The following is a 9,991-nucleotide window of genomic DNA, read 5'->3' as shown; positions in this document are numbered from 1 at the left end:
ATTGTGAAATTTCACTTGTACATTATTTCCTGTCTATCACCAAATAGGTGCTCCCCTTCACCCCCTGTGCCCACCCCCCCACCCATTCCCCTGGTAACTACTGAAGCATTTTCTTTGTCCACGTGTTTGTTCATATTCCACATATGAGTGAAATCATCTGGTGTTTGTCTTTCTCAGTCTGGCTTGTTTCGCTTAACATAATTCCCTCCAGGTCCATCCATGTTGTTGCAAATGGGATTAATGTGTCTGTTTTTCTGGCTGAGTAGTATTCCATTGTATATATATACACCACATCTTCTTTATCCGATCATCGGTCGATGGGCACTTGGATTGTTTCCATGTCTTGGCTATTGTGAATAGTGCTGCAGTGAACATAGGGGTGCATATGTTACTTTGGACTGTTGATTTCAAGTTGTTTGGGAAGATACCCAGTAGTGGGATAGCTGGGTCATATGGTAGCTCTATTTTTAGTTTTTTGAGGAATCTGCATACTGTTTTCCATAGTGGCTGCACCAGTTTGCATTCCCACCAGCAGTGTCTGAGGGTTCCCTTCTCTCCACACCCTCTCCAACATTTGTTATTTGTAGTCTTAGTGATTATAGCCATTTTAACAGGTGTAAGGTGGTATCCTGTGTAGTTTTGATTTGCATTTCCCTGATGATTAGTGATGTTGAACATTTTTTCATGTGTTTATTGGCCATGTGGATATCTTCCTTGGAAAAATGCCTGTTCGTATCCTCTGCCCATTTTTTGATTGTGCTGTTTGTTTTTCTGTTGTTCAGTTGTGTGAGTTCCTTGTATATTATGGAGAGTAACCCCTTGTCAGATATATGATTTGCAAAAATTTTCTCCCACTTGGTGGGTTGTCTTTTGGTTTTGATCCTGGTTTCTTTTGCCTTGCAGAAACTCTTTAGTCTAATAAAGTCCCACTTGTTTATTTTTTCTTTTGTTTCCCTTGTCTGACAAGACATGGTATTCGAAAAGATCCTTTTAAGTTCAATGTCAAAGAGTGTACTGCCTATATTATCTTCCAGGAGTTTTATGGTTTCAGGACTTTTCTTCAAGTCTTTGATCCACTTTGAGTGTATTTTTATGTACAGTATGAGATAATGGTCTACTTTCATTCTTTTGCATGTGGCTGTCTAGATTTCCCAACACCATTTGTTGAAGAGACTATCTTTTCTCCATTGTATATTCTTGACACCTTTGTTGAAGATTAGCTGTCTGTACATGTGCAGTTTTATTTCTGGGCTTTCAGTCCTGTTCCATTGATCTGTGTGCCTATTTTTGTAGCAGTACCATGCTGTTTTGATCACTATGTATGCTTGTGCTTGCATTATCTTTTATTTAATATTCCTGGAAATATTTTCTTTTATCCTAATTCTTAGATTAATTCCATCCCTCTCTATAATTTCTACAGACGTTCAACTGATCTAAAAAATTTTACACTTATTTTCTCATTTGATTCTCATAGCAATTGTGAGGTATTCCCATTATATAAGCAAACTGACTCACACAGAGATCAAGTGATTTTTTTTCATGATTGTTAAGTGGGCTTGTATTAGGCATAAGTTTTAAAACATAGCCTCTCTTCTTTTTATGTAACTATACTGCTTAATTCACCAGCTGTTTGGAGGAGACTTACACAGATACTCCCTACAGGAAATATTTCCTACCCGTTACGTCATATTTGACCACATCCTAAGGGCTTCTATGTTGGACCCTCTGGGGAGCACAGCTGTCTACTCCCTCATGTTCTCTGTAAGGAACATGTGGTAGTCTGGGGTGTCTGTGGGTAAGAGTGGCTGTAGACACTAACACAGCTACCTTCGATATGTTTGGCCATCTGGTTCCCCAGATCAGGTCATGTCATCTCAAAGGGATAAAAAAAAATGTTCCTAGCTTTCTAAACACATGCTACCTTGGAGCATGGAGAGATTTCTTGGGAAGAAAGACAGACTTGTTCTGGAGCCATTCTCCAATCTTCTGGAAAAGCAATAATACCAACGTTAGCTCCTCTTTTTACCAGATGCACTTTGTTCTTTTGCCATCAATGCTTTAACCCAAATGACAAAGGAACTTATTGTTGCTGATGTGTTTCTCTCTTGGGCTTGGCTAGGAGTATGGGGTGGACATAGGACCCAGGGATGTACCATGAAAGGTTTTGTTTTTATAACCTCTACATCATTAATACGTGTAACATTTTTTTATCTCTTCATTTCTCCCAATGAAGTACCACTTGTATGGAAACCAGTCTTTTTTTTGGCATGAGAAGGAATGAGGGGAGACAAAAATCATCATTCTCGGATTTTGTCTCTAGCAGTTTATATTTTATAAGCAGATTATATTTTCTAAGTGATTCTCCTTGTGCCCACTAAAACAACTAAGATACACACACACATGCACACACTCACACACACTTATTGAAATGCTTATTTGATCTGGCATAAAAGTACGAAAATCAGATTGAACTCCAGAATGAACTGAGGTGCTAGGAACCCCAGAAGGTAATCCTGTGCCAACAATGTCTTTCTCCTTGAGGGTTTCTGCCAAACCATGAAGACCTTGAGCTTCCATTTTGTTGAGTGTAAGTAGTACAAGAGACAAAGGATAAAGCCCAGGGGACACTCCCATGAGGAGAATTTGATAGGTAATCCTTGCATAAAGCTGAGAAATACACTCTTAGTTACGGGAGAGTGAAAAAAACCTGCCATTCTGTAGGGGGCACTAGGGGAATGTGTCTGACTTGACCCTGGTGCAGGGTGCAGGGGAAACTTCCCTGTGAGAATTCAAGCTGAGCTCATGCAGACAATCTCTGAATTCACCTTGCCTGTGTGATGAAAAACTTTTAAGCAGAAAATTTAATGGGATCATAGAGAATAAAGAGGAAACAACTAACTAATTAGAAGGAGATAAGGCAGAGAAGAACGGGGAGCAGTAGTCCAAAAGATGATGACTGACAATTTTTCAGAATTGTTGAAAGTCTATCCTTTGGATTCTTTGGGTTTCCTGGTTCTGAGTCAAGAACTAAGATAACAGGAAATAGCAACATAGAAGTTGTGAGGGTGATAATAAGAACTGGGCTGAAGGTATTTGTATTGTTTAGAATGAGGATGAAAATATTGATTGGCTATAAACCTTAAATTCAGGATATTTGTCTAAAAAAGTTACTTTAGTATTTAAAAGATTAGGCATAGTGTATATATATCATTCCCAGCCATATCAAGGTGAAAAATTATTTGAGAAGAAGAAAGAAACCTCAAAAGTACCCAAAAGAATGGAAAAAAAGAAGAATAAAATGAGACAAAATAAGAGAGAAATAGAAATGCACATAATCTGATAGTAGAATAAATAAAAAATATCAGTATCACCATTAATGCAAATGGACTTAAGTTAAAAAGAGAAGAGTATAAAGTTGTCCAGCTATATGTCATTTACAAGAAATTCACCTGAAACATGGAGTCACAAACATTGAGATCAAAGGATGAAAAAATATACACAGAAAATACTAAAGAAAGGAAATCCAGAAGAGATGGTGCCACTATCAGATAGACTTTGAGACAAAAAGCATTTCTTGAGATAAAGAGTCATTGAATAAAGAGAAAAGAGACGTTGCATAATGATAAAAGTTTTAATTCATGAAGAAATAACATAGCGTAAACATAAAGAAAAAACACATCTACAAGGAGAAATTTACAAATCCAACATTATAGTGGGATGTTTTAACATTTGCTCTCAGAAACTGATAGATCAAAAGGAGCAAAAAATTGGTATGGATATAGAATACTTGAACAGCACAACTGACAACCTTGAAATAATGGCATGTATAGAACTTTGGTGCAATACACCAAAAAGTGATGTACACATAATTTTCAAGCACAAATAGAAATATTTATGAAAATTGTTAAGACATAGGACAGAATCAACAAATTTCAAGGGACTGGTATTCTACAGGCCACATTCTCTGATTGCAATGCTATTAAGTTTGAAATCAACAGTAAAAAAGATAGCTAAGAACCCTATATGTTGGGGGAAAAAGCATACTTCTAAATGATTCATGGATCAAGGAGGCAATCATAATGGAAATTGGAAAATATTTAGATTTTCATAGTTGTGAATGAGGAGTTGATCTTGCTTCTGAAAGGTGTCCACAGAAGTTTTATTATTTAAAAAATCAGGACATCAACATCATGGTGGAGTGAGCTTTCCCGGTAATCTCTCCCCTCAATGATACAATGAAAAAGACATTCATACTCTAACACAGAACATCAAAATGCAACACAAAAGATGTCTGAGAGACCCACACAGTCATACAACAGAGGGTGGAGAGGCTGGAGCCCCCTTGGAGGAGGTGGAATGGGGTAAGAGAAAATTTCACTCTCTCCCCTAAAGACTGCAATCTGGGACCACGGGAGACCTCCAAGAGGGAAGAAACTGGGGAGGGCACCCCCTGAAGGCCCTCACAGCCTAGGGTAAAGCCCCTACTGAGGTGAAAGTTAACACAGGGGTGACCTCCTCAAGCCAACACCCCAGGAGAGCAGATAGTGAGAAAACCCCAACAGCATGCAGAAGAAAGCACCCATACCCCCACCCACCCAGCACTGGGTCCAGCGCCTGGGATCTCATTGGAACACAGAGGGCTCAGAATACACAGCTCTTGACCCCCATCCAGTGTTGATAGGCAGTAACTGAGACCCAATAATACCACAATGTGCAGAAACAGAGCTATGCCCTCTAGCAGTATCAAAAATTATGTTAAATCTTCCAACCATAGAGAAAATGACAAGTACCCAGAAGTCAGTCCTAAAGACACAGATATGTAATCTAAATGACAGAGAATTCAAAATAGCTATCATCAAAAACTCAACAAGTTAAAAGAAAATGTAGAGAAATAATGCAACAAGTTCAGGAACTACTTCACAAAAGAGATTGAAACTATAAAGAAGAATCAATCAGAAATATTAGAGATGAAAGACACAATGGAAGAAATAAAACAAAATATGGATTTGCTGAATACTGGAGTGGACATCATAGAGGAGCAAATCGGCATAATTGAAGATAGACATGTTGAAATGCTCCAGATAGAGGAGGAGAGAGAACTAAGACTAAAAGAAACAAAGAAAGTCTCTGAGAAATATCCAACTCAATTAGGAAATGCAACATAAGAATTGTAGGTATTCCAGAGGGGGAAGAGAAAGAGAATGGAGCAGAAAGCTTCTTCAAAGAATTAATAGCAGAGAACTTTCCAAACCTGGGGAAGAAGATGGAAATCCATGTGGAAGAGGCTATCAGATCTCCTAAATATGTCATTATAAAAAGACCTACTGCGAGGCATATAGTAGTGAAACTGGCAAAAGTGAATGACAAAGCAAGGCAGAAGAAAATAACCTACAAAGGAACCCTATTAGGCTTTCAGCAGATTTCTCTGCAGAAACCTTACAGGCTAGGAGAGACTGGAATGACATATTCAAATCTTTGAAGGGCAAAACTTTCAGCCAAGAATACTCTATCCATCAAAAATATCCTTCAGACATGATGGAGAAATAAAAACTTCCCCAAACAAAAGCTAAGCAAGTTCATAGCCATGAGATGCTCCCTACAAGAAATCCTCAAGAAGGCCCTCATACCTGAAAAATAAAAAGGGAGAAAGAGGTTACAAAGCAAGGAGTAAGGAGATAAATAGGTAGACAAAATCAGAAAATTGTAGCTATACATCAGAACAGGTTAGCAAATACTCAAGAATAGCATTAAAGATAAAGGGAAGGAAAACACCTAAAACAAAGATAATCTTGTCATTTTAATCACAAACTCACAACATAAGATGGGATAAGATGTGAGAAAAACTACTTAGGAGGGGAAGAGGAAAGGATCTGAATCAGTTTAGTCTAAGGAAAAAAAGAGGCCATCAGAAAATGGACTATCTTATGTATAAGGTTTTGAATATAAAATTCATGGTAACCACTAAACAAAAAAGCAGAACAGAGATACAAATAATTAATAAGGAGAAAACAAAGAAACACAACATAAAAAGTGCATAATTCAATGGGTAGACCAAGATACACAGGCTGAGAAACAAAGGAAATGCAGGAGAACCAGAAAACAATATAAAATGGCAGTATTAAGCCCTCATATATTGATAATCACCCTAAATGTAAATCAATTGAATTCTCCAATAAAAAGACACACAGTAGTGAGATGGATTAAAGAACAAGACCCAACAATATGCTGCCTCCAGGAAACACATCTCAGCTCCAATGACAAACACAGGCTCAGAGTGAAGGGACGGAAGATGATATTCCAAGCTAATGGCAAACAGAAGAAAGCAGGTGTCACAATACTTATATCAGACAAAGTAGACTTCAAGATAAGACAGGTAAAGAGAGACAAAGAGGAGCAGTATATAATGATCAAAGAGACTCTCCACCAAGAAGATGTAACACTTATAAATATCTATGCACCCAACCCCGGAGCACCAAAGTACATAAAGCAACTATTAACAAACCTAAAAGAAGACATTAACAATAACACAATAATAGTAAGGGACCTCAACACTCCACTCACATCATTGGACAGATCATCCAGACAGAAAATCCATAAGGAAACAGTGGAATTAAAGGAAAAGCTAGACCACTTGGACTTAATAGACATATATAGAACACTCCATCCAAAAACAGCAGACTACACATTCTTCTCAAGTGAGCATGGAACATTCTCAAGGATAAACCATATGTTGGGAAGCAAGGCAAGCCTCAATTAATTTAAGAAGACTGAAATAATAACAAGCATCTTTTCCAATCACAATGGTATGAAGCTAGAAATTAATTACAAGAAAAAAACTGAGAAAGGGACAAAGAGGTGGAGACTAAACAACATGCTATTGAACAACCAATGGATCGTGGAAGAAATTAAAGGAGAAATAAAAAAATATCTGGAGACAAATGAAAATGAAAACATACCATACCAGCTCATGTGGGATGCAGCAAAAGCCATTTTAAGAGGGAAATTCATTGCAGTAAGGCTCATCTTAACAAACAAGAAAAATCCCAAATAAGCAATCTCAAACTACACCTAACTGAATTAGAAAAAGAACAAACAAAGCCCAAAGTCAGCAGAAGGAGAGTAATAATAAAAACCATAACAGAAATAAATGCTCTTAAAAAAAAAGGCAGTAGAAAGGATCAGTGAAACAAAGAGCTGGTTCTTTGAGAAGGTAAACAAAATGGACAAACCCATAGTCAGACCTACAAAGAAAAAAAGAGAGAAAGCTCAGATAAATAAAATTAGAAATGAAAGAGGAGAAATAACAATGGATACCACAGAAATACAACAGTTTATAAGAGAATATTATGAAAAGCTATATGCCAACAAAATGGACAATCTAGAGGAAATGGATAAATTCTTAGACTCTTACAACCTCCCAAAGCTGAATGAAGAAGAAATAGATAATCTGAATAGACCAATCACAAGTAAAGAGGTTGAAATAGTAATCAAAAGCATCCCGAAGAAAGAAAGCCCAGGACCAGACGGCTTCCCTGGAGAATTCTACCAAACTTTTAGAGAGGACTTAATACCTGTTCTTCTCAAGCTATTCCAAAAAATTAGGGATGATGGAATGCTTCCTAACACATTCTATGAGGCCAACATCACTCTGATACCAAAGCCTGACAAAGACAACACAAAAAAGGAAAACTACAGGCCAATATCACTGATGAACATAGATACAAAAATCCTAAACAAAATATTGGCAACCTGAATACAGCAATACATCAAAAAGATCATACATCATGAGCAAGTGGGATCCATACCAGGGACACAGGGATGGTTCAACATCTGCAAATCTATCAATGTGACACACCACATTAAAAAAATAAAGAATAAAAACCACACGATCATCTCAATAGATGCAGAGAAAGCATTTGACAAGATACAACAGCCATTTATGATAAAAGGTCTTAACAAAATGGGGATAGAAGGAAATTATCTCAACATAATAAAGGCCATATTTGACAAACCAACAGCCAACATCATACTCAATGGGGAAAAACTGAACACCGTGCCTCTGAGAACAGGAATGAGACAAGGATGCCCACTATCATCACTTTTATTCAACATAGTAAAGGAGGGTTTGGCTAGAGCAATTAGGCAAGAGAAATGAATAAAAGGAATCCAAATAGGGAGTGAAGAAGTGAAACTCTCGCTCTTTACAGACAACATGATCTTCTATATAGAAAACCCTAAAAAATCCATCAGGAAAACTGTTAGAAATAGTTAACAACTACAGTAAAGTTGCAGGGTACAAAATCAACTTACAAAAATCAGTTGCATTTCTATACTCTAATAACGAAATTGCAGAAAGAGAACTCAAGGATACTATTCCATTTATAATCACAACAAAAAGAATAAAGTATCTAGGAAAACATTTAACCAAAGAGGTGAAGGACTTATACGATGAAAACTATAAGACATTACTGAAAGAAATAGATAATGACATAAAAAGATGGAAAGAGATTCCATGCACATGGATTGGAAGAATAAACATAATTAAAATGTCCATGCTACCCAAAGCAACCTACAGATCCAATGCAATCCCAATCAGAATCCCAATGACACTTTTCATGAAAATAGAGCAAAGAATCCTAAAATTCATATGGGGCAACCAAAGACCTCGACTTGCTAAGGCAATCCTGAGAAAAAAGAACAAAGCTGGAGGCATCAGAATCCCTGACTTCAAAATGTCCTACAAAGCCATAGTGATCAAAAGGGCATGGTACTGGTACAAAAACAGGCACACAGTTCAATGGAACAGAACTGAAAGCCCAGAAGTAAAACTGTGCATCTATAGACAGCTGATCTTCAACAAAGGTGTCAAGAATATACAATGGAGAAAAGATAGTCTCTTCAATAAATGGTGTTGGGAAATCTGGACAGCCACATGCAAAAGAATGAAAGTAGACCATTATCTCATGCCGTACACAAAAATACACTCAAAGTGCATCAAAGACTTGAAGAAAAGTCCTGAAACCATAAAACTCCTGGAAGATAATATAGGCAGTACACTCTTTGACATTGAACTTAAAAGGATCTTTTCGAATACCATGTCTTGTCAGACAAGGAAACAAAAGAAAAAACAAACAAGTGGGACTTCATCAGACTAAAGAGTTTCTGCAAGGCAAAAGAAACTGGAGTCAAAACCAAAAGACAACCCACCAAGTGGGAGAAAATTTTTGCAAATCATATATCTGACAGGGGTTACTCTCCATAACATATAAGGAACTCACACAACTGAACAACAGAAAAACAAACAGCACAATCAAAAAATGGGCAGAGGATACGAACAGGCATTTTTCCAAGGAAGATATCCACATGGCCAATAAACACATGAAAAAATGTTCAACATCACTAATCATCAGGGAAATGCAAATCAAAACTACACAGGATACCACCTTACACCTGTTAAAATGGCTATAATCACTAAGACTACAAATAACAAATGTTGGAGAGGGTGTGGAGAGAAGGGAACCCTCAGACACTGCTGGTGGGAATGCAAACTGGTGCAGCCACTATGGAAAACAGTATGCAGATTCCTCAAAAAACTAAAAATAGAGCTACCATATGACCCAGCTATCCCACTACTGGGTATCTTCCCAAACAACTTGAAATCAACAGTCCAAAGTAACATATGCACCCCTATGTTCACTGCAGCACTATTCACAATAGCCAAAACATGGGAACAATCCAAGTGCCCATCTACCGATGACTGGATAAAGAAGATGTGGTATATACATATAATGGAATACTACTCAGCCAGAAAAACAGACACATTAATCCCATTTGCAACAACATGGATGGACCTGGAGGGAATTATGCTTAGAGAAACAAGCCAGACTGAGAAAGACAAACACCAGATGATTTCACTCATATGTGGAAAATAAACAAGCACATGGACAAAGAAGACAGTTCAGTGGTTACGGGGGGAGGGGAGAAGGGGGTG

The sequence above is a fragment of the Equus asinus genome, chromosome 11 (assembly GCF_041296235.1).
Source record: "Equus asinus isolate D_3611 breed Donkey chromosome 11, EquAss-T2T_v2, whole genome shotgun sequence".
Taxonomy (NCBI): domain Eukaryota; kingdom Metazoa; phylum Chordata; class Mammalia; order Perissodactyla; family Equidae; genus Equus; species Equus asinus.
This window is presented reverse-complemented; position numbering follows the sequence as displayed.